Here is an 18,479-nt window from a genome sequence, read left to right as displayed (position 1 = left end):
CTGGGCATAGCAATGTATTGGGGCCCCTACCGATCCTCCAGCGGTAGGGGTGGGGGAAGCTTTGATGTCCCGTGGGTGGTAGGGGGTATTATATCAACCGCTCAGCATGTAGGGCCTGGATCAGTAATTTCCACTAATTACCCCTTTACTACACAGATGGTTGGAGATGGGATGGGAGAAGGGGGCACTGGGCTGAATGAAGGGGTCAGACATATGTATCAGACATAACTTCCAGGGTGGTAGAGGATGTTTAATATGCAGAGGAGGGCTGTATAGTGGAGTGGGCTTATTATTCATAATTTTCTGGTGGGAGGACAGCTTTCTTGACTGCAGATATCTCCAGTTCCCGTAAATAGATTTCTTAGATTTTAATTGAATTAAAAACTACATAATCCCACCTACCAAATGTTATTGGGGACTATGTGATCAGAGTTCAGGAGGCAGAGCAATCTGCCAATGAGAATATAAAACTACATACCAGGTGTGTGGAGCTGGAGCAGGACCTAGCTGCTGGAAGGCTGATATCTCTGGTTCTCGGAACAGTAGAGACAAGCTACTAGTACTAGTGTCCATCAAAGGGGGAGAGTCCCAGCTTTTGGAACATACCCTCAGAAAAACTCTAAGTCAGACAGAACCTGAAATATCTGACTGGGAAGAGCAATTAACAGGCTTGGATGGGGACCACTGCTTTGAAGTCAGATATCTCCGGGGGGGGGGGTGGGTTTCTGTGTACTCATGAACCCCCCTGCGTTCTCCACTGAGTCAAGCTCCTGAAAAGTACCGGGGCCCGGCCAGGCTCTCTACTGCCCTGTGCCCACTAAGTAGTAGTTCTAATGTCCTGGGGCTGTGGATGGGCTGGCCAGTTCTAGCTGCATAGCATGGCAGTGACTTAAATGGAGAGCACCGTTCTTTACTCTTTTATTGTGGTGTACGCAGGGCTGCCTACCTGACCCTCTTCATGAGGGAGAAAATGCTCTGTTCCTGGACTTCCCTGGTAATGTATGATTGCCATCTCCTGTGGTGAAACACCTGTCTTATCAATTACCTAGCTCACCACAGGTGATAGCAATCCTACATTACCAGGTCCAGGAACAGAGCATTTTCTCCCGCATGGAGAGGGTGTTATGAGTGTCACTGACAGACAAACACTGGGGACAAATGGGGAACAAACAGACACACAGATAAAGTGAACTACAGTAGGAGCAAGTTTCATCTTTGGCCATGGCTAGCCATGGCTATTCTATTGTTCTCAGCTGCAATACGTATTGTATTGCAGCTGAGAACAATAGAATAGCCATGGCTAGCCATGGCTAGCCATGACCAAAGGAGCAAAGATGAAACTTGCTCCTACTGTAGCAAGATGTAATGTGCTTTCATTAGGAGCAACAATGCTCAGGATGGAGTTAATAATAACAAAACCGTGAACTTCCTAGCCAGGAAGAATTCCCTCTGCTTTCAAGTGTAAAAGTGAGATGAAATTGACACACTTGAACCGCAGGCAGGCTGGAAGTAAATCACGGAATGGAGTCTGGCTTGGAAGCACTTACTCTGCAGGAGGGAACAGCAGAGCCCAGTGCCCAAGATCAATCCAGACACCTGCTCTCAGATGGTATTAGAGCTAAAACTATGGATGTGGAATCTGAGCTGAAACACTGGCTCTGATGATGAAGATAGCAGAGCGCAGCGTCCAGAACCAGGCCAGAAACCAATACACAAAAGTGACAAAGTTCAGTCTCTGGAGGAAGATGACAATCCTTTCCAAATCGTGCTCCACTCTCCTGTACTGGCCAGATGGAAAAACCAGCACAGAAAAGAGAAGCTAGGAATAAACAGAGACTGAACTTACAATATTGCTACTAGGTGTTGCAATCCAGTGGGGGAAACCCGTCACTGACTCAATCACCTATATCAGTGGTTCCCAACCCTGGTCCTCAAGTACCCCCAACAGTGCACGTTTTCCAGGTCACCCAGCAGGTGCACTCATTATTCAGACACTTTTTAAAAGATCCACAGGTGGAGCTAATTATGTCACCTGTGATTCTGTGTGGAGACCTGGAAAATGTGCACTGTTGGGGGTACTTGAGGACCAGGGTTGGGAACCACTGACCTATATTGTAGCAATGACAATACAATTCTAACACAGGCTAACAGGTGCAATACACAGCAGAGCTCTGGCATACAAATTCAGCAGCAACCAACCCCCTGCTCTCTTAGGGCCTTATTCTAGTTCACTCTTTCTGACAAATTCCTTCTTAGATGGACAAAACCATGTGCACTGCAGGGGGGCAGATGTAACATGTGCAGATAGAATTAGATTTGGGTGAGTAATTTTGTTTCTGTGCAGGGAAAATACTGGCTGCTTTATTTTTACACTTCAATATAGATCTCACTTTGAAGTAAAACCCCACCCAAATCTAACTCTCTCTGCACATTTTACATATGCTCCCCTGCAGTGCACATGGTTTTGTCCATCTAAGAAGGATTTTGTCAGAAAGAGTGAACCAAAATAAGGCCCTTAATGAGCCTTATAAAGGGAGTGCTGCTGCAGACATCAGGGAGTGTGCCCCGCCCAGTTGCTATGGTGATCTGGGGCGGTGTCCTCTCCCTTGCTAGAGCCACGCCCCCCTGTGTCATGCTGACTTTGGGTTTCTCTGACAACCTGGCCTGTAATGCTGTGTACACACGGGGTAATATGATTGCTGGGGATATATTGCTAGCAATATATCCCCAGCAATCATATTGCTCAGTGTCTCCTTTTCATCAGCTATGAAAAGGAGACACTGCTACGGGGCGGAGGGGGAGCTCAGCAGCAGCAGACGCTGCTGCTGTCACTTTGATGTTAGGAGGGAGGGAGCAGCGGCACGGGGCTGGGGAGATCAACGCTGATCTCCCCGGCGCTGACCTCCCGGCACAGCGATCGCTGGGGAAAGCCGCTGGTCGCAGGAGCATGCTCCTGTGACCAGCGACCATTAGGCAGTGCACACGGGAGCGCGCGCTCCAAATCACTGGCAATATGGTCGCTCAGCGACCATATTCCCAGCGATTTTACATGAAATTGCACCCGTGTGTGCTCACCTTAACAGAGGGTCAGGTAGGCAACCCTGGGTATACGATGGTGTTTGATGTTTTTGTGCAGGGCAATGTTCGGTAGAAACTGTTAGACAGATTGTGTTTCACTACACTCATTGTCAGTTTTAGGACTTTGTGTTGCAGTTCAGATAATTGCATGCCACGCTAGTTATTGTTACTATAAGCGTCGGAGAGTATATTCTCCGTCCATCTGTCTAAGTGTGTATCTGTCCCTTGTTAAGTGTGTCTGTCATCTCACACGCCGCATACCTCCCAACATGACCCATTCCAGGAGGAACACAATGCTCTTTTTCTGAGCTTTCCTCTTAATGTATGATTACCGTCACCTGTGCTGAGACACCTTTCTTATGATTTAACCTGTTTAAAACAGGTGATGGCAATCCGACATTAATAGGGAAGTCCAGAAACAGAGCATTGTGTCCCTCCTGGAGAGGGTAATGTTGGGAGGTATGCCGGCCCTCCCATCCTGCAGTACTGATGCACTACTTGTTGCTTCCCTGCTGGCCACAGTGAGTGAGATCTCACAAACACCTGACTGACACATTTTAAAAGATCCACAGATGATTATTATTATTTCACTTGTGTGAGGAAACCTGGAAAACATGCACTGTCAAAGTGTCCAGAGGACTGAATTTGAGAAGCACTGTTCTACAGAATGCTACTACACTCAAATATTGTAATGTATTCCATAAATCTTGAAACTGGTTAACTAAAGCTTGTGTCTGGTTTACAGTAGTGTTACTTTAAGGGTAAAATGTCTCTTCCAGCTCCTGCAACGTATGTGTTGCACTGAATATTACACAGCTCCTTAGAACAAGTTATTAGCACTTACAGCGAGAGCAGGCCCAAAGCAACTAACAATATGTGAACTAATCAGAAATTAACGAGGCACTGCAATGCTGCTTTATAAAACAAAGGCTGAAACTGATCCGTAAATCGTTGCTTCCAATTGAAGGACAATTACATCTTTGATGGGATAAATTCTGTGTCTGCTTCTTACCCAAATTAAATGGACATAGATCTTTGTCCCCCGCACTGGTCATCCGCCACATCAGCTTGTAGAAAGCTCTAATCTATGTGTAAGGAGTGGAGGAGGCAGTGAGAATCTGTGTAACTGCAGTTTATAATGATAACCATAATTACCTCATAGGAAACACAGCTACTGTTCCCAGCCTGCACCCAGCACAACTACACAAATACAAAGCCTAATTATTAGAGTAGTTTACGACTACTGGAGAAACACAGGGAGGTAAACGGATTTTCCCACGGTTCCACCAGCAGGACCACTTATTATACAGAAATGTGAGGGAAATACTGAAGCTGTACCTAAATTAGTGTAAGCAGAAGTATTATGGCCGGTTGTGGACAACACCTTCATTGTGCTTTACATGGAGAAAAGAACTATTTAGCAGCTTAGATATACCTGATCTAATTAACTTTGTAATTGAACTGGTGGCACAGGGGTCTACTTAATACTCTAGTAGCGACATGCACACACTATTATGTAATGAGGCTGGGCTTACAGGCCTGCAAATGTATGGAACTGTCATGAGAACGGAATGAAACACACGTTGCATTGTTTGTTATTGCACCACTTTAGCTAAAGTCCTGTAGTAGATTATGCAATTCCCCCAAAAATCATTTAAAACTACCACCGTAAGATCCCCTTCAGCTTGTAGGATCCAAGGCACCACCTGCTTTGTGGACACTCCTGCTCCTGATTTCAAATGACTGTTTAACAAGACAGGATGCCAGTGGCATAGCCACCGTGTGCAGACCCTGCGGCGGCTTGGAGGAGCGACCGCCAGCGGGGTCGGTGGTGGACGCTGCTGCCAGTCACTCCCTCACCGCTGCCGGGCGCTCCCTCCATGTAACCTGGGCCGCTGCTGCCCAGTGCTGCCTCCCCGCTGCCTGGCGCTCCCTCCACATCCTCCTCCAGGAGTCCCGCCGTCGCAGCCTCCATGCGACCTGCTGCCTCAGCCTCTTCCAGGGGATCCTCTGTCTTGTCCTCCAAGTGAGCCCTAGCCTCTATGCGACCAGCTACCTCAGCCTCCTCCCAGCACTGACCATCAGAACACCTTCTGCCAGAGCTGGCCCTAGCCTAAATGACGCCCTAGGCAAGATTTTGGCTGGTGCCTCCTAGAACCGCCACTAGTCCTGCCTCTGATCCTGCTCCCTTTTCCCAGCACCATCAACCCTCATCATAGCAGTCATCATTTTGGTGCTCCTACCCGCAATATTTTAAATAGAAACAGTGCACACAATCGGTGCGCAGCCCAAACAGGGGTGTGTTCTTGCTGGGAAGGGGCATGGCCACACAATAGTACCCCCAATTCAAATTATGCCACACAGTAGTGCAACTTTATTCACATTATATCTTGCAATGGTGTCCCTTATTTACGTTACATCACACAGTACTACCACTTTACCTTATGTACATTACTCCTCACATTATTCACATTATACCCTTAGAAAACAATCCTGAGAAAATATTGTATTTTAAGCACCTCCATTGCCACACTGCAAACCAGCCCAAAGCAGTGTGTGCTGGGCAGATGAGAAGAGCTGCAGCTGCTGCTGTCACTTAAGGGGAGGGGGCCCAGGGTCCCCACTGGGCCCTTCCATCAGACTTTGGCCTTGATAATTTGTACCTCCTACCCCTTTCTCTCTGTACCCCTGATAATACCACACAGTAATGCCCCTTACACATGACACACATTATTAATGTCCTTATAACCATAATGCCCCTTACACATTATGCCAACCTTTATTAATGCCCTTCATACACATAATGACACACATAATGCCCCTTACACATATGTTGCACATTATTAATGCCCTTATACACGACACACATAATGCCCATTACACATATGTTGCTCATTATTAATGCCCTTATGCACATGACACACATAATGCCTGTTACACATTTGTCGCACATTATTAATGCATTTATACATGACACACATAATGCCCCTTACACCTATGCCGAACACTATTGCACAACCAACCCACCCGCAGATAGCACTCGCACAGCCGCTAACACTGTGACCTCTGCCTCTGCTTGGATACAGATGTTTCCTCATACATCTTGACTCAATAAGCCATGCAGCTCCTGGCCAGTTCTGCTAACGTTGGGTGCCTTTTTTGCTGAAAATTCGTCTTATTTGCATTGTTATGACCAGCACACACAAGGAGCTTCCGGTGATTAAAATGATATGCGGCATGAATATATTCTGTGTGCAACTGTGGCTGTACCTGCATACGGAAGGCTATGTTACATTGATTTCCATGAATACACTACTTCATATGCAGATACAGCCTCACTCACACACAGAATATAGGAATGCTACATATCATTTTAATCAGTAGAAGCTGCTGATGCCCCTAGGCATTCCAAATGCCCTAGGCAATTGCCTAGTTTGCCTATGCCTCAAGGCCGGCTCTGCCTGCTGCTACCTTAGGTACTGTAGAACCTTGTGTATATTTAAAATGAAGAAGGGGGGTGTGCGTTGTTCACCACAACACACGTGTGTGTGTGTGTGTGTGTGGGGGGGGGGGGGATAAATGGCTTTATCCAAGATGTCAGGCTGAATACACACCTAAAGATGTATCTGTCCAATCTGTCTGGTGGGAACGAAAATCTGGAAATGTATGGGATCATATGACAGTCAGACAGTTTCTCCCAAACACTGGAAAATAGGCAATAGTCATTCAGACAACTTGGATAAAACCATTTAATTTCACAAATTTATATGAATAATCATTCTTATCTGTTTTCCAGTATTCAGGAGCAAATGGTTGATTGTCATCTGCTCAAGTGAATTGCGAGATTTGTGTTCCTACAATACAGATTGGACAGCTAAAGCTTTGTGTGTGTGTGCCCAGCTTTACTGTCGCATTCTTCTTAAATGATAAAGGAGCAATGTAGGAGAAATGCACATAACTAAATGATCCTTAAAGCGCCTCTTATACTGCTAGCAAGGTGTGTTTATGAATGGGAAATACAGTCACATGCATGACAGGTAGTCCTGGGTAGCGGATTCCCTGACACACTTCCAGCAGTCAGTGCCACATAGACACCAGTGACCTCGCACAGATGGCCACTTGATGAACACACAAACACCTAGCTCCATGACCAGATGGCTTAATTATAGGATTGGTAGAGTAACGACAGGGGACAGGGTTTGGACTGAGGCACAGGGACAAAGTGCAATTTACAATGTAGTAAACTGTAGATTGTTAATGAAGTCATCTTGGAGCTGATAATGGTATAATCATTTTGTATTGTAGTTGATAAGTTATCCAGGACATCCACAATTAATAATTATTATTAAATAAAGAATAAATATAAATTTTTATTAAATAAAGATAAATATATTTTACTTACAGTATATCCTCGAGTATAAGTCGACCCGAATATAAGCCGAGGCACCTAATTTTACAACAAAAAAAACTGGGAAAACGTATTGACTCAAGTGGGACCCTCACTCGAGTATAAGCCGAGGGGGGCTTTTTCAGCATAAAAAAAGTTCTGAAAAAGTAGGCTTATACTCGGGTATATATGGTACTTATATTACACAGGATGCTGTTTTAAAAATACAGTTCTTTATTCTCCTTTCAGTTCTGAATTGCTCAGTAAGTTATTGCTTCCCGTCTCCACTACATTGTAATTGACCCAGGTCTTCTGGTGTCAATCTGTAGTCAGCCTCACTCTCTTTTTATCTGGCACAGTCTACAGTAGATACTGTAGTTATTTCATTTAAGTTAATTGAAGACAACAAAGAAGAAAGAACCCACAAAATACAAAGCTCATCAGATTTTAAAAAGAAAATGTACTTGAATGGTATTGTTCTTGAATTGTTTACAAAAACATATAGACGGTTAATTGCACAAAATTCATTTCCACAATTTATGTATTTAATAATATTATATTTGTCAGATTATGGGTGAGATGTACTATTGGGAAAATGAGGAAAAACTTGTTTTTGGGGTTTTACCGCATTTCCCATATTGTACTATGACCTTGCTACCAGGTCTCCAATGTGGTCATTACCCTATAAAAGCCTAGGGTCTCCTCTCCACATCAGGACTGCAGAGGGAACAGATCGGATCTCTCCCAACATTCACATGTGCAGAGAGACTCCTGGAAATCCAGTGACTGGTGGCCATCACAAAGTGCAGCTCTTATCGGAAGAAAAAGAAAAAATAGAACTACGCAATAAAGGGGGAAATAGCACATGCAATTTATTTAAGTACTAATATGAAAACATATAAAACATACACCGATTTAAGAAACAAATATGAAAATTAATAAAAAAGGGTACATAAAATATTTTAGCACAACCGGTCGTGTCTGATTAGTATGCAGGTTTAAAAACATATATGTTTCGCTTCCCTTGAATTAGTCACAGTCATATCAGTGTGTTAGTTGATTAGAATGGCTGGTTTAGTAACAGTCTTGTTTATGGATTAGTGAAACAACTTGAAATCAATTTTGGATTAAACTTTCCAGGTTTTTATGTCTGGCCAGACAATTTATATTCGGGGTACCTTACAGCTGCCACCTGTAATTCCTCCGGTCTCCCAGTTGATGGTGCTGAATCACCTTTTGGTCCAACTATATCTGGAGTCACCTTTGGGTGGGTGGTCTGGTAGTTAACCTGTATGGTTTCCCTTCTGGTGCAAAATTGGGAGCCAACGCGTTTCCCCGCCTCCATCACGGTCTCAGCGGCTTTTTCAAGGAAAAGAGAGTAGCAATTGGGGCACCGAGCTACCCCTTATAGAACAGCAGCAATTAACGGGGTGTGATAGTTCTGCTATATTAACTGTTTTATTGGATTAGTAAGGTCAACCCACTCACAGCGCAGGACTTAGCCAAAACTGTTTTTTGCGTGTCTTATCGGAAGAGCTGCCCTTTGCATCAATAATATTGTTGTTATGGGTGATGGTTAGCACAGCAAGAGGTTGGTACGTCTTGCCCTATGTGAGTCTGATATTTAAAGAAGTAGAAGCGGAGCTGATTGGAGATGCAATCTTGCAGGCAAACAGATCTTAAGGTGCATACACACTGTAAACATATTTTGACCAATTTGTTGAAAGACATTGATGACCAATTTCCTTTGAACCCAGTGTCCTGGATGAAAAATGTTGACGAAAGACCTAGCTACAGTTTATAGGCTCTTTTTGAAATATATTCAAATTGAGCTGCATGCACAGTTGATGAACAATCTTGATGAACAATTGGCAGTTATGCGCATCATCATTTGTCGTTCGTCTTATTCATACTGAAAGATATTTTAACCAATATCGTTCCACCCCCCTCCCCCCCCCCCCCCCCCCCATCGCCGCAGGCTTACCTGTCTGCGCGTCCCGGCTCCCCTCCTGGCTTCAATTAATAATTCTATGCAGACGGACCACGATAAAATGGCCGCCCCCATACCACAGACAGTTTCATAGAAATGTCTGCTTTATGGGGCGGCCATTTTATCGTGGTCCGTCTCCATAGATTTGATTGAAGCCAGGAGGGGAGCCGGGATGCGCAGACAGGTAAGCCTGCAGGGGCATTACTATAGCACCGCAGCCCCCCGGCGCCCCCACATGCACAGCGCCCCCCGCGACCGCGGGGGCTGCGGTGCTATAGTTACACCTCTGCTCTTGTCGACATAATGCTTGTGTCCTAATGACATGCCCATGTCGACCTTCCCATATGTCAACCTTGGTTCATGTTATACTTCAGTGGTCGAACCAATGCATGTTGAGATTACTGCTGTCGACCCTGTGCGGTCACTGGAGGGCGGAATGGGAGCAGCTCCCTCCCCCCACTTGGAGCCAGGTGAGTAGTGCCCCACACCTAACCCCCCTCCCTCCATCCCTCATCCCCGGACTTGGCTGCCGCATCCCCCTCCACCCTGGACTCGGCAACAGTGGCCGCATCTCTCCCCCTCCCCGGACTCGGCTGCATCCCCCCCCTGACTCTGCGGCGGCCACCGCTTCAAGCTCCCCCCTCTACACGGCAACAGTGGTGGCCGCTTCACCCCTACACACACGGGTTGGGATCATTTAGTCGACAATAACTAGGTCAACAAGCATTGGGTTGACACCACTAGGTTTACATGCATCAGTCGACATGGGTTAAGGGCGACATGGGTCAAGATCGACATGGATCTAGGTCGACATGGGTCTAGGTCGACATGACATTAGGTCGACACTAGCGTTAGGTCGACATGGGCTAGGTCGGCATGGGGTTTTTCACTGGGTTTTTTTATCAGAATGTCGTCAATGATTCGGGCACACTATTTTATTCTCCCACCATGCCCAGTGGATGGTATGTCATGACATACCGCCTGTCGGCACATGTTGGCTTAAAAAACAGTGAAAAACCCAATGTCGACCTTTTGACTGTCGACCTAGCCCATGTCGACCTAATGCTAGTGTCAACCCTATGTCATGTTGACCTAGACCCAGTTCGACCTAGATTCATGTCGACCTTGCTGCATGTCGACCTAGTGGTGTAGACCCAATGCTTGTCGACCTAGTTACTGTAGATTTAATGACCGTATCCCACACACACTAGTTTTACACCTATACTCACAAATCCATGCTCTAGCTTTGTCTCCATCTGTAGCAGCTTACACCGTACTGATTGCGAGGTGTGCCAGCTGCCTCCATTGTAATGACAGTGGAAAATCGTGCTGTCAGAGTGGTACAGAAGCACTTCATGGAGACACCTACAGCCAATCAAGGCTGAGAGCATCTATATCGCTGTAACAGCGCATTTATCGCTGTGATTACAGCGGAGGCAGCTGGCGCGGTGAGCTGCTGCAGGGGACAGACGGAGACAACGCTGGAGCCTGGATTTGTGAGTATAGGTGTAAAATTAGTATGTGTGTGTTACAAGGTTTTACGGTTCTCTGTGTTTGTGGGGTTTTTTTACATTCTTTTTACAGGTGGACTACAAGTCCAAGGGGGCCCATTAATTTACACGTATCAGCCCGGCGTCCACTAACCAGGAACGCCGGGGACAGCCCCATGCTTCAGCTCTGAAAAGCTGAAGCCTGTGGGGGACCCCTTTATTGGGGGGGTCCCCACTCCCCCAGGTAACCTGTGCAGGGCTGAACGACCACGGTGCGAATGGTACGGTTGGGGAACCTTATGTAAAAAGTGTCCCCCGACTGTGGCATGACACCGTGGGCTGTTGAAGCCCGCTGCTGATTTCAAAATACGGGGGACCGCCAGTTTTTTTGTCCCCTGTATTTTTGGAACCAGGACCAGTTCAAGAGTCCAGGGCTGGTTTCAGAAATACGGGGGACCTCCAGTTTTTTGTCACCCATATTTTTGGAACCATGTCCGGCTCAATGAGCCTGGGGCTGGTTATGCTCAGGAGGGGGACTCCATGCCATTTTCTTTTAACTAAATACTGCACACTTTCATGTCTAAAAAAAAATCGCACATTATCATTACTAAAAATCGCACATGTCTAAGAACCGCACTTTTTCCTTACTAAAAATCTCACTAAATCGCATGCGAATTCCAATTTTGTCTAATAAAACGCACCCTATTACATTTGCGAGTTTTTCACATAATGTGAAATTGTTTAGCATGAGATTTAGTGCGATTTTAATACATGACTAAAAATCGCACCCTATTACATGTCGCCCCAGGTCTCCAGATAATGGGCAGCGATGCAAATTCACAGACGTGCAAACCTATCTGAATTGGGCTCTTTATTTGTTGTTTCAGTAGAAACAGATTGCACAAAGTCATTCAATCAATCAAGTCAACCAATGTGCAATCTCAATAATGTGCAACTCATTTAAATATCTTGCTTGCCAACAAAAAAAGAGATTTTCGTAGTGCCTGGTAAATTGAATGTGACTGACATTTACGGAGTGTAAAATCTCAATCCTCACATCCTTACAAACTGGAAAGAGCAAAAATATACAGCCCAGATTCAGCCAATTCTTGATGCACTCATACAAGGGCTTACATTAAATGGCCATTTCATAAGTTTCTGATTTAGCAAACTGGTACCAGCACTGCAGGCCGACACTTTGTAGCTTTATAAATAGATTCAGAAATAACAGCAGGCAGTAAAATGGTCAGACTAGGTAGACAGTACCTTTCTGTCATCCAATGTTATGTTTCTATTTAAGTCTTTGCGCAGGGCACCCGCAGAGCAGTAAGTGCATGAGACTTCTGCAGTAACCTGCTACTATGACAGATGAGCTTGTAGCTGTGTGCCACAATCCCTGAGATAGGAGTGCCTCACTAATGTGGAACATGCCCCCGGTGTCTGAATCTGCATGCCGGGCTAATGTTGCTTAACATCTTGTGAGAAGAGAAGTTAATTTAAAACCACAATGAAGACTTTTAATCCTTTGAAGCTATGTACCTTCCTACTGGGGAAACATACAGAAGGGGAAATTCAGACCCCACATGCAGAGGAAGCTGAGTCGGAGGAGGGCCCAGAACCCGAACTCAGTGATAACATCTTGTTAAAACATTCATGCAAGAATCTGAGATCATGAAACATTCAGAAGCAGCTGTGATAAATTATGAAATATTTAGAGTGCTCCCGTTAGCTAATTGCCGATAGAGGGGGCAAAATGAAACAGGATATAAAAATAATAACAATAAACAAATAATAAATTAAAGTAATAAAATTCCCAGGCTAAAAAGAAGAACAAGGAAATAACCCTTCCGGTACCAAAGCCCCTTCTCCCATCAACTGTCTGGCACATGAGTATATTTATTATAGAAGTAAAGTGATGCAATCACCATTTTAATCCAGGATATATTAAAGAAACATAAGTCATTCTGCAGAATTTTTGTATGAAACTAATTAAAATAGCAACCTGGTAACTTTAAATCAAGGTCACTTTCAGTGTGATCGTAATCTTAAAACAGAGTGAAAAATCCAAACGTAGGAAAATAAAAATACTACAGAGAGAAATAGCCAAGGAGAATTCTCCCTCAACCACTTGGCAGAGCGTTTCCGCCCCTCCCTTGTGACCAGACCAATTTTCAGATTTTGCCTGTTTCATAGGGAAATGTTATTTAACTTCTCAGTCTATTGAAAGTTATGTTTTATTATTATTTTTTGGTTACATAAAAAGCTTCTTTTTAACAGTATAGTGAAATACAGTACAGCTTTCTGTTATTCACATTATTTACAGTAAGCAAACACAGTAGCAAATAACCTAATATACAGAAGGATGCAGCACAGCTTTGCACACAGCTGCTGTGCTAAATATGCAAAAGCTGCAAGTAAAAATATGGCCACTACCTGCTACTACCTCAGCATTAACAATACATGTGTGACTTTTTCATGATATGTTTCATTTGTTGGCTTTTTTTAATGCTTTAGAGAATCCATATGGACTAAAATTGGAAACTTAAAGTATGGTGAGCAAAGCTGTCCATTCGAGGGTACATGCTAAACAAATTGGGGGTCTGTGTTGACAGGTGTCATCATTGGCACACAAACATGAAATCTCATGTCGACATTTACATGGGTCAACCTTTTCCCTGTTGCGCTTTTGCGTATGTCGACATTTTGTCAGCGTTGACCTTTTCCCAGTCAACATTTTGTCAACTTTGACCTGTTGACCTTTAGATGTTGACGTACTGAATGTCAACCTAGACACTGACGACCCTTTAATCCACGTCCGCGCCACGGAAGGAAGGACAAATGCCAGGGACTATCTCGGTTTGAAAAATGTTAAAGCGACCTTATTATCGTGTGACATTCAGACGTTTGCAGAAAATGCGCCCCACAAGCCATGTATTTGGTCTGTGTTATTTATGTTAATATTATTATTTTATTGTCAGGCACAAGTGCTGGCGTTTCAAAACTTGAATGTCATATTTATTTTGACAATTTATTATAAACTATCAAAATGGTGGCAACACCAAAGAACAATCAAGAAAGGAAAGGAGTGGGGTAAGCATCACCATACCATACATACACCGCTGATGATCATCTCCCTGCACAACCACCCTTGCAGATGGTGTGGCCATTCCTCATGCAGAAGCATGGCTCATGACAATCGATGACGGGAAGAGTGCACCCACTATCTACAAAAAAAAAAAATAGGGATGGGAGGGGATTCTTAAGAAAAAGAGGAAGATCACTATAGCACGTGATCCTTTCCATCCTGCCTACTCCTCCCTAAAACGCCCTGATTGGCTCATACCACCTAATCTACTAACTAAAGTGTCAGCATGTCAGCACCCTTTAGTGGTTCATGCCTACTCATTGCTTATTCAGCATTCGGATTTTCTATCACCTCTACAGCATGAGTCACTGTCCATATACCCAGCGCTTATCACAAGCTGCTGCATAGTCTCTGCAAATACCTTGCTGTGTGTGTGTGTGTGTGTGTGCGAATCCTCCTGCTGCTGCAGAACCTCTTCTACCTTTACTACTGTTGTCTTATGAATACTCAATAAACCAACGTTCTGATTAACATCACCCAAACAGCGCAACACTCTAAGTCTATAATATAAACGTTTTTGCACAATGGATAGCGTTTCTGTCTACTGTCATTGGAGCTCCAACCACCCCACAATAATCATGGGTGGAATGAATCGGTACTCCCTCCATCAACGTCCCTGTCTGGAGATGGAATATGGAAAGCTGTTGTGCATATTATAATGCAGATAATGGGTGAGATTTAATAGGATGAGAGATTCAGAAAGTGAGAGATTTGGGAAGAAATCTCCAGTTTTTTTAAAGCGGCAATCATTTACACTGCAAAATCAAACTGGTCTTGCAATGTAAATAATTGCCGCTTTAAAAAAACTGGAGATTTCTTCCCAAATCTCTCACTTTCTGAATCTCTCATCCAATTAAATCTCACCCAATGTATCATATACACAGTGACTGAAGCAGAGGAATATGTGTCATACAGTATGACAATGTCCTGTAGTATATAGAAAAATTATCTGCACGCAGGTGTCAATGGTGGTCAAAAAGTTATCTAGCATACTCTATGACCTGAGATGTAATATCCCTAGTCAGCAACATGAAAGCGCCTGGGAAAATAATTGTGCATAAACTTGGGCTATGGGAAGCCGTGTGTAAGTGATAATACAGGCAGGATTGTCAAGGAATTATAGCAGCTCATGTTTAGTTTAAATTGCTTTACAAATCTGCTGAATTTCTAAACCACAATCAAACACTGTTACAGTCAAATAGTAGAGGAAAGAAATAATTTTTGTATAGAGAAATATATAAAATCAAATTACAATAAGAAGTGAAACCAAAGAATTCAAACGTAGTAAGAGACATATTTACTAAACCCAATAATTATAATTTCTTATTGCCGGTGCATTGAGAAATGATAGGTCGCCTGTATGTGTACTGTACTATAACCACATGGAAGAACAATTCTTCATTTCTCCTTTGGAAGCTAAACCCATATGTGCATGTGCGGCACGCGGATCAAGTGTGTATGGATGCCATAACCTGGAGGGTGCTGGTCAGTGTATGCAGTGTATCACATTCTGGAGCTTGGTAAATGTGACAGATACCGGCTGCTGTCGGAAATGGAGAGACCATGGGAGATATAAAGCTAGGCTGCTGCTGATTTCCCTCCTTCATACATTTGGAGGATACTTAATATTTGTGGGTACCCCCCAAAAACATGGCATATGCTGCAAACACTGGGGTCTATGTACTAAACCTTGGAGAAAGATAAAGCAGGCAGAGATGAGGTACCAACCAATTATCTCCTAACTGTCATTTTTCAAGCACAGCCTGTAACATGGCAGATTAATTGGCTGGCAGTTGAAGAACTCATACCTCTGTGTCTAATGATGCAGTATTGTATTTTCCACAGCACCACCAGGCATCTTCCAGCACCTATGGGGAAGTGCAGGACACCTGTCACAGAGGCCAGGTAATCCCAGGTAATCTTGGCCTTGGCATAAACCTTTCTAATTTTCACCTTGCATCTAGGGATGCCAATCCCGGGGCATTTTTTCAATCCCGGGATTCCCAAAATCCTGGGATTGGCATCACTAGTTCACAGACATGTAACCCACCCCCACCCCCACACTGACCGACCCGCACATTTACTTGTCGGGCGGCCGGGAGTGTAGTGGGTTCGGAGGTGCACGGTGTCTCTGGGCGCATTCACCTCCTCATCAGCAACCGGAGAAGAAGCAGACAGGCTGTAGGTGAAGTCGCGGCCGGGCACAAGTGAAGGGGTGGGCAGGCGCAGGAGAAGAGGTGGGGGGTGGGCAGAAAGGAGAAGGGGCGTGCGTGCGGCCAGGAGAAGGGGCGGGCAGGAAAAGGGGTGACAGCAGAGTGGGCGGTGTGGCCTGCGTAGCGTGACCGTCACGCTGTGCAGGCCGCACGCCGGGGTCAGGAACAGCTGGGCAGTGTCTGAGTGAGTGCTCAGACGCTGCCTGGCATTAGACTGCACATGCGCAGTCTAATCCCGAAATTGAAATCCCTAATTTAGGGCCAAATCCCGGGATCCTGCCATGGATTGGCCACCCTACTTGCATCCCTATTCTGGGTCTCTTTAGGAAAGGGCTATTGATGATGATAGGTGTTAATATCACATTTCCCTAGACATCAAAGTGGCTAAACCTTGAATTAGTGCAAACTGGGTAACACTGGTGAACAGTCTTTGCGCAGTTTTACAGATTAGAGATCAAACCTTTAACTTATAATACCTAAAAGTATTTCATAAGGCCATACTGAATTCAATATGCTTCCAGTCATTGAAAGCATACAAAGGTAAAAAGTAATTCCCATCCCATCCACACCACTCTCATACGCTTTGTCTGGTCTCTTCTGACTCACAAATGGTGAATATAATTACTGTATGTGCATAAAAGTCCGTGAAGAAAACAAGGTGGGCAATTATACAAAAAAAAAAAAACATACAGAACTAAAAATCCACCATAAGCAAGATGTGGTATTATGTGTGGGTGTACACAGACAGTCCAAGCACCTATAGGGAACAGGAATCTGTAGCATTGTCACTGTGGGGGTAATTCTAGTGCACTCTTTCTGACAAAATCCTTCTTAGATGGACAAAACCATGTGCACTGCAGGTGGCAGATGTAAAATGTGCAGAAAGAATTAGATTTGGGTGATTATTTTGTTTCTGTGCAGGGAAAATACTGGCTGCTTTATTTCTACACTGCAATATAGATCTCACTTTGAAGTAAAACCCCACCCAAATCTAACTCTCTCTGCACAAGTAACATCTTCCCCACCTGCAGTGCACATGGTTTTGTCCATCTAAGAAGGAATTTGTCAGAAATAGTGAGCCAAAATAACCCCCTGTGTTCTGTAGATGTTACCATCAGACCGGCATGGTGTAGTCCACAAATTACAGTATATATAATAGCATTTTAAATAAAAAGTGTGTTTCTAATTATTAAAAAGATTTTCTGTTGACAGCATTTTATTTAACTTGACTAAAGTTGATTTATTTTGTTCTGGAGCTGATATCCCATAAACAACCTACAGCTGCTGATTTTAGCAATGCCAAGAAAGAAAAAAAGAGATTGTTGGGTTTCCTTATCTACAGTATGAGAGGGACAAACAGTAAAAAATCAGCCACAATATTACTGCTAACAGTTTGCTTACATAATTTGCAATGACATATCTAGGGCTCTGGGCCTGCTTTTAAAGCTGCGTACACATTAGATAATATTTTAAATAATATGCACAAAGATGACCAGTCATACCAATGTTTTCAAGCATATTGTCAAGTGAGTATACACTATATCGTTAACAATGAGGGCTCCCATGAGTCATTAGCGATATCCTTTGTCATCACTAAGTGTGTATGCACTATATTGCTTTTTACAGGGAGTTCCAAGCAGTTCAAGGGAAACAATGTTGCATAGTTTGCAGTGTTGTCTAATATGATAACAATAATACTACTAATAATAATAATAATACTACTACTAATAATAATAATAATAATAATAATAATAATAATAATAAGTAGCATGCATTGTCATTGGTGGAGCAATTCTTTGCAACTGAGCATGCTTGTAAAGTTCTTGAAAAAAAAAAAACATGATGCATGAGTACCTCGGTAGTGATTTGGTGTTGGCTGGTAGTGCATGCACAAAGTGGGTTCCTTATGGTGTGGAGTGTCACAGGTTTGTCAATATAATTGGCTGCATTACAAAAATGCACAGCCACAAGCATAAGAGGCTGTGGTCAGACAGAGACACTACACTTGCCACAAGGCTATGCACTAACCATGGTGAACAACCAATGGTGGCCAATAATGATCATTAATATTACAGTGTGCACACATGCTAAATAAGTAGCATAGCAGCCCTTGCATATTTGGCCACACGGATGTACATAAGGGGACGTAGTATGTTTGAATAAATTTGCAAACATA

Source organism: Crinia signifera, chromosome 9 (genome assembly GCF_055691185.1).
Source record: "Crinia signifera chromosome 9, ASM5569118v1, whole genome shotgun sequence".
Lineage (NCBI taxonomy): Eukaryota > Metazoa > Chordata > Amphibia > Anura > Myobatrachidae > Crinia > Crinia signifera.
Note: the sequence above shows the minus strand (reverse complement) of the source record.